General features: G+C 38.5%; 1 long non-coding RNA gene across 1 annotated transcript; it reads left to right on the forward strand.

Moving 5' to 3' along the window:
- Positions 1–4,969: 4,969 nt before the first annotated feature.
- LOC134297757 (uncharacterized) lies at positions 4,970–17,072 on the forward strand. The gene is made up of 4 exons (XR_010004620.1): positions 4,970–5,133; positions 12,905–12,961; positions 14,011–14,165; positions 16,849–17,072. It is a non-coding gene; the product is annotated as an uncharacterized LOC134297757 (long non-coding RNA).
- The last annotated feature ends 204 nt before the right edge of the window (positions 17,073–17,276 follow it).

Here is a 17,276-nt window from a genome sequence, read left to right on the forward strand (position 1 = left end):
ATACTCAGGTACTGAAAAAGTGAGTGAGATCTGGAAGGGTAGGCCTTCACTAGCACCCCACCTTAAATAAAAAAAACAAACAAGTGAACCAGTTACCCCAATTCTGGTCCACCTTGCGTTTTTTAATAATTTCTTTTCCCTCTTCATCTAGCTCATCCTTCTACTTTTTCTCCATTTCCCTAAAATATAGGGTAAATATATCCACATACTCATTTTTAAGAATTTTATTGATTTTTTTGTGCTAGGTGGGAACCTAATGGTGTTGCACTAAGACTATCAGGCGCAGACAATAGCCAATTAGCCGTACCCCAAAACTGATGGGATGACTCTACGGTGGGATTTGCAGCCACCAATGCGCCTGTCAGGCCCTATGTTCCCTCCATAAGAGCCAAGATAGCTAATTGAGTGCTGCTACTAGAGGGAGCAGGTGCAGGAGGTGTTTGAGTCGAACTTATCTCTTACGTATCAGCCAGACCCCAGGGGAAAATGTGTGCATCCCTATTACCTGAAATACTGGCAGGGTCCCTTGTCTCCAATGCATCAGGTTGAATTGCTGCCGCCACAGAGCTGGATGGAATGAACTCAGATTGGACCAATGTTGACATAGCCATCTGGGCGTCAGTGGCAGCTAACCCTGTCCGTCTTTCTGCCTCTAAAGCAGAAATACGGGAACATAAAGATTTAATAAAGCAGCAGTACTACCTGCCCAAGGAGGCCGATGCGCCTCTCTGGCAGCTGCCGCCATCTTATCTTTCTCAAGTGCATCGATACGAGCTATAAATGCTTTCAAGAGTTTATTCGAGTCCTCCTCTTCATCCGATGAAGAAACACTCGGCAGGGGAGGGCGCTTTGCAGGTGTTTTTGAGCAGGGCCCTTGCCTTTCGCCCCCCTAACATTCTTCCTGGGTGACATACTGTAAAACAATTAGAGAATATACCATTAATAATTAGCCACTCCTAGATGAGCAAAAAGTCAACTTGGATGCAAATCAAAAGATTAAACCTAACCCAATGTGCCATACCACAGATATAAAACTTGGCAACCTGTACCTTGTTAAGCATTATATTATTATTATTATTATTATTATTATTATTATTATTATTATTATTATTATCATCATCCCTATAATTGTTACCTCCAGAGTTCAAACACAAGGACTAAACCTTCCTTAAGCCAGAGCAGACATAACAAATTGGCTATCCAACAGCAAACAAAGCCTGGTCTAATGTAGTATTGCTGCCCTATAACAAATGGCCCCAAGCAGATCTAGCCTTCAAAGCCAGAGACAATGCAGGTAGATAAAATATAATTTGCTAGCACAACATGGCCGATGCGCTGCCAGCATAAATGGCCCACGGGCCTAAACAAAATGGCTGCCAGGACCATACCACATGGCCGACAGGCCCATACAAAATGGCTTCCAGGCCTAATAAAAATATTCGTAAACACAAAACAAAATGGCCTTCATGTCCAAACAAAATGGCCACCAGGCCTTATGAAATGGCCACCAGGCCAAACAAAATGGCCACCAAACTACTGGCAGAAAGTTCCTGAAAACCCACCACATAGCGTGCCTCAAAATTCAAAATGTCTGCCATGCCCATCTTTAATGGCCTCCAGGAATCTGCCCCAGAAACTCATATTAATGGGCCCACAAATGGCACAAAAAAAACGCCATCAAAATGGCCACCAGGCCGCAATCACCCCTTATCAAAGGCCTCCAAATGGCCATGAGGCATTAACAAAATCTACGGCAAGACCATTCTGGAAGGGAGAGGCGAGGGTGCAAACAACGGCTGCATCACCCCACCCCACCCGCTTTACACCAAGTTGAAGGGCTGCCCCTTAAAGCAAGCAACAGAGCCACTAATGGGGCAAAGCCACTGGAAAAAAACACTGTTCGGCCACACCAAAAGTGGCTATGATTCTGCAAGCTCAGCTACAGCCTCAAAGCCGGACAGTGGAATGGACACAGGCCTGTCAGGTCCGATAAACACATGCCCACATAGTACTCACCCTCCCACTGGGTGGTAACAAGCCAACACCCAAAAGGACAAGGGGAAGACACGCAAGCATGGTGCGTGCCCCCGATGCTGAAAAAACAAGGGTGAGGGGCAGTACACCCGCATGCCGTGCCACCCCCCCCCCCTCCGAACCCATGCCATGATGAGCCCGGGAAGAGAGAAAAAGAAAAGATAGAAGCTTCAATCAAAATGGAAGGGAAAAGGGAGCAGCGGAGAACAACAGCCACCAGTCACCAGTCCCCCTTCCCTACCATCCACTTACAGACCTATCCACTGGTCAAAGGCCTTGCTGATCAAACACAGGAGGACCCCAAATTGGACATCCTCTCTCATCGACGACCAAAAAGTGAATGTTGAGGAGGCGGGCAGCTTCCTAGAAGCCCCACCCCTCCAACAACTCTCCCTTCCAGTGGGAGGGGGCAAAGCCACTTCCCTTCCCCAGCTCTGTTGGGGGGGGGGGGAGTTTAGGGATGGGATTTATACTAAAATATTTGAAAAGTTATAAAAAATATGGGGAATAAACTGGGATCAAAAGAGTCACCACAGTTTATGAATTATTATATGCAGGGTTTGTTTTGCTAAGAAAATGTTATTTCCTGTGCAGGGAAGACCATTGCACTAAAAGATACATTTCTTAAAGGAATATTATTTTCTGCACAGAAAATACTGTTACTCATGTACAAAATGCTGTTTTCTGTGCAAAAATATTATGTCTGAATTATGCATTAAATAGGTCTTAAACTGTGAATAATTCAAACTGTACACTTTCTGAAGACTCTGGAAGTGAGAAGAAAAATATTAAATCTATTCATTATTTCATATAGTAATTAGAAAATTAGCAAAGTATTACATTCCTACTTCTTTTCTTTCTGAAACAGCTCTGAGTAATGCTGTTTTCTGTCTTTTAGTACAGTGAATGATTTTAAGGATTTAATGTTTTACAGATTCACATTGTGTGCTGCATATTCAGCTAGAATTTGTCTGTTCTGCTGTACATACAATTAAAATGCAAGCATTTTTTCAATAACAGTAACACTTCAAATTCACATGTATGAAGATTGTGATATTTTAGAGATAAGTCTTGCACTTGAACAATGTATGTTCAGTTACACAAACATACAGAGGCTGATTTACAAAGCTATGTGTGTGTTTCCTGAATATTCATGCATAATTTGGAACTGGAACCAGTCAACACAGTCTTGATCCTCTGTATGAATATTCTGTACTTCTCAATTGTCAAGGACAAGCTTCCTGTTAATCACACATCTCCAGATGAAAGAGAAGTGAGTCAAGAGTTCTGAATTATGTCATTTGTTATTGTGAGTTTTGGTAGATTTCTTGTTTCACTCTTTGAACTCATAGGCAAATAATGAGCTTAAAGTGCACATTTACGTACTTTCAGAAGGTGAATATCCTCTAGAGACTAGATCCAAGGTAGACATTGGATTTAATTACATTTTATTTATGCACTTTTTCTAAGATATTCAATATATATTGGTTCATGAAATGAAGACATGTTCCTATGCTCCAGTTATATGCCTAGCTGTTTCTAAGAATCCTACTCATATATAATCATAGAGTTGGAAGATACCACAAGGGTCATCCAGTCCAACCCCCTGCCATGCAGAAACACACAATCAAAGTACCCAATACCAATTCAGTGTTAATGGACCACAAATATCCATGTGCAGGGCTTTTTTATACTCCACAATTGTAACCCTAGGGTTACATTTTTACTGCCATGGCCACATTGGGGGATAATAGGTAATATAGTGTTCCCTCACTTATCGCTGGAGTTAGGTTCTAGGACCACCTGCAATAAGTGAAAATCCGCAAAGTAGGGATGCTATATTTATTTTAATATGTATACATTATTTTAGTATTTATACACTATTTTAAGTCTTTATCAACCATTCATATGTTGATAAATCACCTTCTTCTCCTCTTGTTGCCGCTTGGGCTCCTTTTCTCTCCCTTTGGCTTCTCCTTCCTCCCTTCCTTAGGCTGTAAATTGTATTTTTTATGATTTATAATAGCCTTTTAGAGTTTATTGAAAAACCGTGAAACAGCAAATCCGTGAAAAGTGATCCGCAAGGTAGTGAGGGAACACTGTACATTGTTTATTATCCTTTCCATGAACATTTGTTGGAGTAACACCATGCTGCTATAAATGCACAGCATTTGTTGTGACTACATCTCTCTTGAATCCAGGGCCAAAAGTAGGACACTCTGTTCTCAGCAAGACTTGGAGGAGATCTACAACTGTCTGGTTTAGCCATTCAGTCACCAGAGAATGATGCATTCTACCCATTCTTCCTCCTATCCACTCTCCCTCATCTCTGCCTCAGGAATATGCTGTTAAGTGTTTATGCTCATGTCTCATGTCACATCCTATGACACTTTCTCACCACAGCCGGTCCGGAGCCTGCTGTCTTTCATCCCACAACACACATCTACTTCTGGCATCAAGGAAGTGTGGTAGGAGGGGGGAAACAGAACATGGGAGTCTACCCATGTTCAGTTAGAGAATCCCATCAGAAAGCTATGTTTTCTGGCATGTAATGGGCAAGTAGGTGGTGCGGGAGATGTGGTGGGCTGGGCAACAGATTTACCCCACTGCCCCACAATTTGCCCCACTGCCCTATGGGTCCCCCCACTGTCCCCTACATCAAGGACCTCAATGTGATGAGGTCTTTGGTGAGAATAACAAATGGTTGGGGGGGGGGGGGAGAAAAGGCAGGTTGAGACATTGTGAAGGATGGCAAACTCAGGTCAGAAAAAGTCCCTCATCACAATTTTCTATGAGCTGAGATAGGGCAAGTCTAGGGCTCAGCTGACCAACACTGATTTTGTGTACTGTCCCCTTCAATATGAATTCAGATGCAGTCACATTGCTGTAAAACTGCAGCCTCCATGAACACCGAGCTTAAATATCCAACTCTTTCTTCTCACCATGACTGCACAACCTTAGTCTTATCAACCTCTCTTCTTTTTCATATATTTCCTTTGAAGCAGACAGCACAGGAAGTTCCATGCCAACAGCCCTTCAGAAGTGAAACTTAATAATTGAGAGAAGCAAATAGTACATCAGAGGATTTTCTCCCTTTTTGTAAGTCTGTTAAAGTAGGTCACATTTTGGACTTAGAACCTTAAATGTGTCTGTTGAGTTAAATATATATAAAAGCAATCATAGGATTTAGGATCCTAAAGCTAGTGGCATTTTTCAGAATCAAATTCAAGCTGTCCTGAGACTGCTAAGTGATTTAAATTATACAGCTAAGGGATAAGCCATCTTTTATGGCAGTGCCAGCCTGTATAGTTGTAATCTAATCACAAGGATGTGTTAAAATACTGGGTCTCGCAATGTGATGTTTCATGTGCTTTTCAGGAGTCTTTTAAGGGTGTTGCATTGAAAAAGTGTTATAAATATCATAAAGATGAATTTCTGACATAGTGCTAGGTGAACAAACCCCAGCTTGGCAAAATCCGCACAGCTCAAATATTTTATTAAGCACAGTAGCTTGATCCCAGGCTTGTTTTGTCAGTTGTGCAGCCAATCAGGTGGCTGCTTGGTCTGTTTCCAAATTAAGAACAAACGGGAGCTGCAGATAGTTGATTGCAGTTGCTTTTGAAGTATTTCTGGTTGCAATGCAACACACACACAAGGTTAAACTAAATGTTACCTTAAAGGCATATTGTGATTCAGAAAGTTAATTAAACCTTCCCCCTTCTAATTAGTTTCCCCTTTAGATCACTCAAATGTTGCTCTTTACAAGAGTGTTGGATTATATCTCTGGAGACTAGGGTTCAAACCCCCTCTGAACAAGTCTTGCCAAGAAAGCCCTGTAGCAGGTTCCCCTTAGGTTTACATGAATCAGAAATGACTTGAATGTATACAACAACAAACTATGAACTAGTGGGTTAACAAATAAATACAGGTTTTTGTTATGGGAGAAAGACAGAATATTTAAAATTGGATTAATAAATAGGTAGAGCACTATTGAGTCCCCTTATTACCCAATCCAGCTAAAGGTCCTATGTGGAAATTATGACTTTGTATCTTCCTATTTTACCATCAAGTGAGAAATATAACATTGGACTAGTAACTTCTGGTTGTTTAGCAAGTCTAAGGCCCCATCTATACAAGGAGTAAAATCTTACTTGAAGGTTGGGGGGCAAAAAATGTACCCCCCCCCCCAATGTGAGCACTAACATCTAGGCAGAAACTTACCAGAAATTCCAATTCCAGTCAGAAATCAACAGAATTTCTCATGTGTGGGAACAAGACACAGGAAAGAGTCAAATTCCAAATATGGAATAGTCAGTAGGAAAGTTGTGAAGCAAGCATTAGTGAAGCTGTTTGCAAGGAGGTAAGGAAAAATAAAATCCTGGACTTTGGCAGAGGCAATTAATCTGGATCAGAATGTGGATCAAGAGATTCAGTGGAGCTTTATATTAATTTTATAACCAGCACCAAAAAATGAACAATCGTTGTAATAGGAACATATACATTCAAGTATTAAGAAACACTGTCAAAAGCAAGGTCAAAACCCAGTATTTAATATAATAGTTAAAACAATATGTATATGTTAAGATGACAATGGTAAAAATGAAATACATATTTAAAATCTTCTAAGACTGTGACAGCATTTTGCGCTGCCAAGCTAGCAACTTTGGCAGTAATTTTGGGGTGTTGGTCAGCCAAAAGATAATCAACATAAAACCTTACAGATCTCCCTGGTAACCTTTCTAAAATTGGATTTATAAAATGTTTATGAAGGTCTCGGTAAAAAGATCAGTACAACGAAACATGCCCCACAGTTTCTACTGCTTCAGCCTCAAAGGAACATAGGCATTCATCATATGGTACTTCATTATATTTTCCCTCAAGTACAGCAGAAAGGAATACATTTAATTTAACCAAAGACAGTGCCTTCCTATGTTTTGGGATAATTAGGTTGCCTAAGTACTCTGTGGGAAGAAGTATCCTCCCACTAAATTTGAAGACTGGAAGAATAGAGGTTGTGTTTAGATAGTTTTGCAGCTCAGTTTCCCAGATATGCTGTCATATGTTTTCTTTGGCTTTTGTGTATCCCACAGTTAGGATGGTATTTCGTTAGAATCTAAGGTTTAGGATTTTCTCATCAACTAACTTTTTCTACCTTGATTGGAATAAATTACCAAGGGTCAATGGGACTAAACCTTTAGGCATAATCATCAGTTTTAAGCAAAATTAAGTTTATACATCCAGATTCGAGACTCAACAGATATCTGACCAGTTTCTAGAAGTAATATTACGTTAGCCACACAGCTTGGGAAGCTAAGGATGCTTCCTAATTTTTTTTGTCTGGATGGCTTCTAAATCCTTGACAATTTTAAATGCACACAGTTGTGCTCCATATAACATTTGTGGTAAAATCTTAGCATTAAAAACTTGAATTACCAAAGACATGCTGGCCTCCTTTACCATAAAAAATGGCATAAGTGAGTTATAACTTGCTGTGCATTTGTTTTTGTCTTTCTTTTTCAATAGCAGCCATTCTGCAGGTAGTGATGCCAAATATAACTTCCTGTATCCTTTGTATTTTTTAAGGCAACTTCTTCATATCTAGACACTCTTGGTCAAACCAAGATTTGGATGTGAATTGGCAAGAGTGTTTTTAGTGTGGTTGTTGCATTGCAGGCATTTTTGCAGATGTATAAGGAGGTCCTGATATGATCATAGCACAACTTCTGATGTTTTTGCAGATAGGAAGGCATCTCTTAATTTGAGAGAGCTTTCTGAATGTAGAGCAGTGGTTGAGGTTTGCTCCAGATTAATGGTCCATTTGATGCAGGAGAATCTTAAATCAGCCTCAGGTCTGATTCCAGTTTCATACTCTGTAAGCAACCCTTGTGCCCCATAATTTAAGGCTGTAGTTAAAGGTAAATTGTCACTTTCAGTTCGTACCACTACTTTTGAAACTTGTGACTAGATTAGCAAATTATGTACCATTAAGTAGTTGATTGCTGATGTTCCGATGCCAGATGTGAAGGTGAATTCACTATATTTGTCTCCTTCAGCTCCTCCATTCAAGATCACTAGGTCTAAGTTATTTGCCACTTGTAAAAGACACAGGCCAGAGAAATTACATATTTTGTTCTTGAATTGTCTCACACGAACCAAATGCCCTGCTTCTGCTTCAGTGAGACATTTGCCAAAATGGCTGTAAATAACATAATGGTTTGAGCCCAGTCTGACATTAAAGTCTCCAGGCAAAATCAATGAAGCTTCTGGGTACATGGCAGTCATTTTGTTAATGAATTCTATTAGTTTAAGCCACCTGTTCTTAATTGGCTATGTTTGGCGTAGTGGGGGAAAATAAACATTGATTAACAGCCAAGTAAACAGGCATGATTTCATGACCAAAGTCATCATGATATTGGGCAAGAGATCAATGCCAGAGATGGTGACACGTTTTGTAGAAATTAATATATCAAGCGACCTCCTCTTGCACTGGGCTCTACTTTACGCAGCTGTGATTCAAACCCATTTAGTTCTAAACTGTAACAGTTTCAGATCTCAGCATTCTTATTGCGCCAGCCTTCAATGTTCCAAGACAGCAGTGATAGCTGACAGGTCTGATGTGATGATGTGAGTCAGCTGGAGGTATATGGAAATCTTCTAGCCAGTGGCTTTGGAAGTGTACCATTTTGTATGAAGCCTACTTGGTTAGTGGGAGTAGGGTCTTGACTAGAGTTACCAGGACCTGGGTTGACTATTGTATTTTTGTGTGGAGCACCCTGTTCCCAAAATTCAAGTTCTCTCATTTCATACCAGGCAGAAGTTTCAGTCATCGTCATTTGATTCCCAATTTTTCTGGCGTTGCTCATTGATACCTCAGGGGGTAGTGTTTGTTTATATCTGGAGGTAGCTCTAGTTCTTGGAATTAAATGTGGACATGTTAATGATATAATTTGTATTTGCATGTCTGTGAATATTCAGCTCTTTTGCGAGATGCAGCCTGTGCTGTTGAAGGGCTGCTCTGAGGGTTTGGGGATCTACCTAGTGCATGGCCTACACTTCCATGAAGGTAATGTACAATTCCTTTCAAGGAGATTATCCTATTTATGATCTCAACTTGTGCCATTGTGGACAATGATGAAATGTATCCAGGAGTGACTTTTCCTCCACAGAGATAGAATTCAGTGGAAACTTTGATGACCAGTGGAGCTTTGTGGACTCTCTTTGATCTTTCAGCTGGTTCTTGTGGTGCCTGTGTGCACTCCAAAGTGATCCAGATCTCTTTCCCCCTGAATTTAAGTGTTTATTTATAAAGACATTTACATACTAGGCCTGTGCAATTCAGCTGGAGGGAGATCTGTTTTTGGTATCCAAATTTTGTTGGGTTGAATATTCAGAGACAAGTCATGCAAATACAAACTCAGATCTGTTTTCGGGAGCCTCCTGAAAATCAGCTAATGGAAAAATCTGTTTTCGGCTAGGCAGCTGAAAAATCTGGGAACATATAGCCCATTGGTTGAAATGGGGAATTTATGAGGCTCCCCTTTCTGTTCCTGGGATCCTTTTCTTTCTTCCTTTCAAGGGGGCCCGGATTTGAGGAACAAGGTTAAGGAAGCATCCTTCCTGGGACCCTTTCCTATCTTCCTTTCAAGGGAGTCTGGATTTGAAGAATGGGGCTATGGAAGCATCATTCCTAGAACCTTTTTTCTTCATTTCAATAAAGATTGGATTTGAGCAACAGAGTTAAGGAAGAACTCTTTTTGGGCGCTTTTTCTTTCTTCCTTTCAAGGAAGTTTGGATTTGAGCAATTGGGTTAATGAAGCATGCACTGTGTGCTCCCAAATAGAAGTGAAGAAGCCATGCCCGGCAGCCACAAGAGCCATTTTGACAAAAAAAAAAACTTGGTGGCTGAGCCCCCACTGTTACTGCCAGCCAAACAAACAGAACAAGCCAGATTAGCTGAAGGGAACCAACCAAACCAAATCTATGCACAACCCTATTACATACTGCCTTTGAGCACCTCCTCTATTAGTGCCCTCAAGGTGGTTGATAACAATAACGCAAAATACAAGAAAGAAAAATGAAACCATAGAAACAAACAAAAGATAGCACAATTAACAGACAAATTCAACCCACTGACTATCTGGAAAAAAATATATATTGTTTTCACTGCACACATAAAAAACACTAGATGGTATTAATGAATAAAAAATAATATCAAGAAATTTTATTTATATCCCGCACCTTTCCCAGAAGGGACAGGGCAGCTTATAACAAGTTACAGTTAAAACAATATAAAAAATAGTACATAGGTCAAAATAACATAACTTCAGTTACTGAAAACATATAAGAATATAGCATAACATCACTATAACAATTAACTATGATGAGCATTGTCATTATTGAAAGCAGAGATTACTACATTGCAAAACCTAAGGCATCAGATCTCTTAAATTCACATTCTGGAAGCAGAGGTGGAAAAAATTTAAATGGTCCTCCAAGGAGGCTTATGGATCCAGAAGGATTCCTGATGGCTCTTGGCGAATTTCCTGCTACTGGTGCTTGGCTGCTGTGACAATCTGGATGAGGGTGAACAAACTGAAATTGAATCCAGACAAGACAGGGGTAGGTACTCCTGATCATTCAAAAGACCAAACAGGGTATAGGGTTACAGCCTGTGCTGGATGAGGTTACACTCTCTCTGAAGTCACAGGTTCGCAGCTTGGGAGTTCTCCTGGATTCCTCGCTGAGCCTGGAACTTCAGATCTCAGTGGTGGCCAAGGGAGTTTTTGCATAATTAAGACTTGTGCGCCAGCTGTGCCCATACCTCAAGAAGCCAGACTTGGCCACAGTAGTCCACACTCTTGTCACATTTCAAATACTCTGCAGTGTGCTCTACTTGGAGTTAATTATGTTATGTATTGCTCTTTGTATGTATATTGTGGCATTGAATTTTGCCAAATTGGAAGCTGCTCTGAGTCCTTCTTGGGGTGAGTGGGATAGAAATACAGTAAAAAAAAATTAAAAAAATATATTTGTGCATATGAATTGACTAGCTGTGCCCTGCCATGCGTTACTGTGGCCCATTGGAATTGCACTGAATAGCTTCGCTGTTTGAAAGTGTGGCCGCTTTCTATATAGGGACCTCCTTCGTCGGGCTGGTTGAATGGGATGGAGTGGCCTGATGGTTTCCAAACCTGAAGGTGTTCCATGTAGGGGAAACCTTGAGGCGTGGATGATGGATTGTGTTGTCAAATTTTGAGGTTGGGGGGTGTTTAGTTTTGTTGTTTTGCTCGGTACCAGGATTCCATCACTCTTTTATATATATAGATATTAGAAACATGCAGGAAAGGTGGGGGGAAACTGAAACACTCACCAATAATTTTGTTAAGATTCTGTAACAATTGGATGCCTCCCAAGTTCAGTTTAATTTTCAGTATAAGCAACTTTGGTAAAGCTAAGATAACATAAAGTATTTTAACAACCAATCCTTTTTCTTTGGCCCTATTGCCATAAGGAAGGCACTGGTGGCGAGACTAGCAAAGTTAATGGGCGGGAGACTAAGAACACAGCATTGTTAGAAATGTAGTTTGTTGCAGAGAATGCAAAGGGCCCTGCCCTAAACTACATTTCCTGGAATGTAGTGCTCAGCATCAGAAAGCCCCTATGGCACCAGCCATTTAGAGTCAGTCTAATAATAATAAATAAAATGATTGAATCTGCATAGAGGGCTAAAGTAAGTAATAGTATAAATCTGTGTGAATTTGAAGTTCTATGGTAAATTTTGTCATATAGACACACTGTTAGGTAGACATTCAAGGGAGTTGCTGTTCTGGATTTTGGGGAATAAATATTTTTGACTAAACTTTCAAAAATCCCCAAAAATCTGTAGATCTGTGAATCTCCTCAAATTTTGGGGGATTGATGCCTTAATTATCTTGTATATTGTATATAAAATTCAAGTAAATAGCTCTTTTAGTTTTCTTTTAAAAAACATGTTGCTTACAAAAACTTTGAAAATTCCCCAAAGATTCATGGATAAGTTAAACGTTCTGAAATTTGGTGAGTTAACAGTGGTAAATGTGTCTAAAATTGTAGCAAGTTTCATTCCAATAGCTTTAAAAATGAGGAAGAAAAGAGTCCCTAATATTTCCCCAATTAATTATGTACATGCAAAATTACTGTAATGAAAAAGTAATGCAATTTTGTTACTAAGTATTTTTCACTAAGTATACTTTAGAAACAGTGCCCTCCAGTTTTGTAATGATTTTTAAATTACATTTTGAACAGATCACACATGTCTAGTAATACTGCAAGGTCTCTTTAGCTTTCTCTGCCAAAGAGTGCTGGTGTCTCACCAGACTACAACACCTAGGAATCCATAGCATTGAGCCATGATGGTTAAAGTAGTATCAAACTGCATTAATTCCAAAATATAGATAAACCCTAGGGCCGTTTTGCCTCTGGGTTTCTTTAAATTTATGTATTTGATTTGTTTGCAGAAGCCCAGGGAAGAGAATAATCTATTTGAAATGTACTTTAACATCAAAATACTGAAATTGCAAGTTGGAAATATGTACAGAAAGTACCATACAATGCAATGCACATGTATTTAAAGTTAGGAAAACATTGTCATTTACTCATTCCTTGTATGCCCATATCATGGGCTACGCTGTTGGCAGTGACTTGGAAGAGGATGGCTTTAAATTCTAGCTTCAGAAATATTACTGCAGGGAGGAATGTGGAATATTCTTAGAAGAGCAAGGATTCTTTTCAAAATAAGAAATAGCTGAAGTCCCACATTCTTGAAGGTCTGTAATGTTGCTGGCTCATTTGGCTGATACAACCTTTCTGGTTTCTTCCCCCACCCCCTTAGGCCATGGCTCTTAAGACTTCAAAGTGTGACAACTACTGTGAATCTCTTTTAAGGATGGTAAGTTCTCAACCAGCACAAGTCCTTTGAAAATGGAGTTTTGAGAATAGAAACAACATGATACCCATTGTGCTTTTGTGGAGGTTCGTCTTGAACCAGTTTTAGCCCTTTCTATAGACTCCTTCTAGATATTGTGTAGATTTATCTTAGTATTTCTTGGGACCCTGTGGTTTGATTATTTATATATATATGTATTATCCTTTGAGACCATGCTTTGATCTACTTAGGCAAGAATGAGTCTGACCTAGTTTTATTCCCTTTTGAGCATTTGGGAACTTTTAAAAACATTTCACTGAAGCAAATATTTAAAATCATTGGGGGTGGTTTTGAGCACTTCTGAGATTTGTTTTAAATATTTTATATTTTACTCTTTGTTATTTGTATTTCTTTGCTCTTATTGCCACTCATTTATTTATGATGGGCCTTAGGGGACCATTAAGCCTTAGCTGCTAAAGCTCTGTTTCTAAACCCCTTTGTCATGTTGTCTATTATTACAGGCAGAAATTAATGGATTAATGGCACAGTGCTCTGAATGTGTAGGCAGAAATGAGTTCCATTGTAAAAGTATGAATTCCTACGGATGTGTGGGAAGAAATGCAGTGTAAATTGATCATCCAATATAAAAATTGCTCTGTACCAGGGTGAACAACTTATGGCCCTTCTCCTGTTCTTAGACTGCAAGTCCCATCACCCAGTTTGACATAGCCAAGCCATGTGTTCATTTGTTAGACTATTATTCTGTGCACTACAATGTATTACTGCTTTATTATAACCTTTTTATCTTATTTACTAAGATTGATTGCAGTAGAACAGTCCAGGCTACTGTGGATAAGTCTCTGTGTGTAATATTTTCCATAGAAAATTCAGTACCTGCAATTCCTTATGGAAACAGAATGACTATTAAATCACTTAAAGTTATAGTCTTTATGGAGCAGCTGCATGTTCTGGGTCATGATAATTACTGAAACAAACTATGGGTGTGTGCATCTATATGGGCAACAAAATCTGAGGCTGGTCACCTTTACCTTGTTCTTTGTTCCTTGCCCTAGTGGCAACCTCAGAACTCCAGAGAGCATTGCTCCGAGCCATTGCTAACATAAGCAAAGATGCATGTGAGACTCTACTGCTGTGATGAGAAACAACAGACAATGATGCCAACCATGGGAAAATCAGAATGACAACATTGGCTCATACAAACAGCGAGGTAGGTTCACACTCCTGCAAAGTTCAGGGCTGCTCCAGTCTTTGGAGAAGCACTGGAATATTCTTCAACTTTGCCTAACACAGGGCGTAACCACATTAGGGGCTAATTGGTTTTATATGTTATGTAAATGTCGCAACACTGATTCTCACCAGTTTCTGGCTAAAATGCTTGTGTAAATATGCCTTATTTGAGTAACCTGAGCTGCTAAAGCAAATACGTCTTGGAAATATCTAAATATATTTATGCTTCAGATGTAATTTCAGTATGCATTTAAGGCTCTTTACAAGATTGCCTGCTCTTCAGTTAAGTCCAAGAGTGAAATTTCTGTTGATTTTCCTATGTGAATTAATATTATCTTTCAAGAAAATATGATAAAAAGGAAATATGGTTATTAAACATACAGGTGTTTGTCCTCCATTCAGAAGGAGATGTTGCAATAAAGACAGCTGTCAGAATTTGTTTGTTTGTTTGTTTGGAGCCATCCAATCTTAGCTGAAAGATGCACCATGTGCATTGGTTAGATTTACCCTGTTTCCCCGAAAATAAGACAGGGTCTTATATTAATTTTTGCTCCCAAAGATGCACTAGGTCTTATTTTCAGGAGATGTCTTATTTTTCCATGAAGAAGAGCTCACATTTATAACAACAAAATGAACATTTATTATATACTGTAAAGTAGTTGTCATCACAAACCAGCATAACCAGACAAACTATGAATCCTATCAAGAATTTCTTGTTACTACCATTATTTACATGTACAACAATCTATGGTACCTCTTGCAATTTAGGTTTCACAAGGTTTTCACGCTGATTTCTCTCTATTCTAGTTTCAATGTAGTCATGAATGATGAATAATATAATATACTATAATAATAATATGATAATATAATAATAATATAATGATATACAATATATTAATGAGATAATATAATATAGGATATAATAATAACAGAAAATGATAATAATATGGTATTAATAGGATAATATAATAATGGGATATAATAACAGAATAGCATAATAATATAATAATAATAATAGGATAATATAATAGAATAATAGAATGGAATAGAATGATATAAAATATATTAATAGGATAATATAAAATGGGATATAATAATAATAACAGAATATGCTAATAATAATAAAATAATAATATGATAATATAATAGAATAATAGTATAGAATATAATGATATAAAATATATTAATAGGGTAATATAAAATGGAATTTAATAATAACAGAATAATAATATAATAATATGAAAATATAGTAGAATAATAATAGAATAATAATATAATGATATAATAATAATAATAATAGAAAAATATAATATAATGATTTAAAATATATTAATAGGATAATATAATAATGGGATATAATAATAGTAACAGAATATGATGATAATAATATGGCAATAGAATAATAGTATAAAATAATCAGTTTCATGGCATAGGATAGGAATAAGGATGAGTCCTGCACCTTTAAGGAGCAAAAGCAGCAGGACGAAAGCCCTCTTCCTTCCCTCCCTCCCACCCTCCCTTGCCCGGGCTCCAGGAGCCAATCAGGAGCCTCTGGGAAGAAGAGAGCATGGCCAGCATGGCCAGGACGGAGAAGGAAGAAACGGCAGTGCAGGCAACAGCCACGGAAGGTTTTTCAAGCCTCGGCTGGGGGACAGGCAAGGCAAGGCAGGGAGGGAGGGAGGCACAGAAAGCAAGCACTTTCCCTCCCTCCCTCCGGTGTATGAATGAGTGCTGTTTCTGCCCTGCAGCCATGTTTCCCAATGGAACTCTGCTGCAGCCTTAGTTGCTAGGTCTTACTTTCAGGGGAGGCCTTATATTTGGCAATCCCCCCAAACCCCTGCTAGGTCTTATTCTTTGGGGAGGTCTTATTTTCGGGGAAACACGGTAGGCTAAGATAAATGCCTTTCTACTGACAGAAGGGTCTTCTGTCTTTCATTTCTTAATCTCCCAACAAAGAAATCTGCCAGCAGAGATGCTTTTCTAGTTACCATATGCTGGTAGAAGAACCAGAGAGCAGGAGGAGGAATTATTATTATTATTATTATTGTTATTGTTATTGTTATTATCATTATCATTATTATTTGATACACAAGATTAGTACACAACAAACAAAATCACCATGTTGGCTTTAATTATTATTATTATTATTATTATTATTATTATTATTATTATTATGTTTTATTATTTGATACACAACAAGATTAATATACAGCAAACAAGATCACTATGCTGACTTTTGTATTTGATCACACGTTGGACACTTCTCAAGTGTCTAGGGCTATGTGATGTACTGGTGAATAATGCATGCAACTGAGTAGGGTGGCCTTGTGCAGCTGTCGGATGGTAATTTTGTCAGTGCCAATTGTTTTCAAGTGCTGGCCAAGATCTTTAGGCACTGCACCCAGTGTGCCGATCACCACTGGGACCACCTTTACTGGCTTGTGCCAGAGTCTTTGCAATATTATTTCATATTACTATATTTATTATGCTTTATTATTATAGCATATAATAATTTTATTTTAACAATTTTAATTTAATATTAATTTTTAAAATAAATTTAATAATTTTATAATAACATGCAAATGTGAGTAGATAAATAGGTACTGCTTCGGCAGGAAAAGGCAAAGAGATTCTCCAAGCAGTCTTTTTGTCCACCTGACCAGGAAGTGACAACGCAGGTTCCTTGGTTTGAAAATGGAGAAGAATGCCTCCCCCAGAGCCAGAGATAAGCACTGCCTCCAGAAGCCAGAAATGAAAGAAGCCTTTACCTTGTCTGTGTTTGTGTGTCTCATTGTATGTGATTGTAAGGCACTGAATGTTTGCCTATGTCTGCTGTAAATGATGTAAAAAGCTCTAAGTCCCCAAGGGCAGAAGGGCGGAATATCAATAAAATGTATCATTATTATTATTATTATTATTATTATTATTATTATTATTATTATTATGTTTTAATTATGTTTATAATATTTATTTGAACCCACTTTTCTCTCTCTCTCCTGGAAGTGAAATAAGAGGAAAAGTATTATCATTCAATTCTACTAAACTAGCACCAGGTATTTTTCTCAGGTCTTTTTAGATATATACTAGTTTT

Source organism: Anolis carolinensis, chromosome 3 (genome assembly GCF_035594765.1).
Source record: "Anolis carolinensis isolate JA03-04 chromosome 3, rAnoCar3.1.pri, whole genome shotgun sequence".
Taxonomy (NCBI): Eukaryota; Metazoa; Chordata; class Lepidosauria; order Squamata; family Dactyloidae; genus Anolis; species Anolis carolinensis.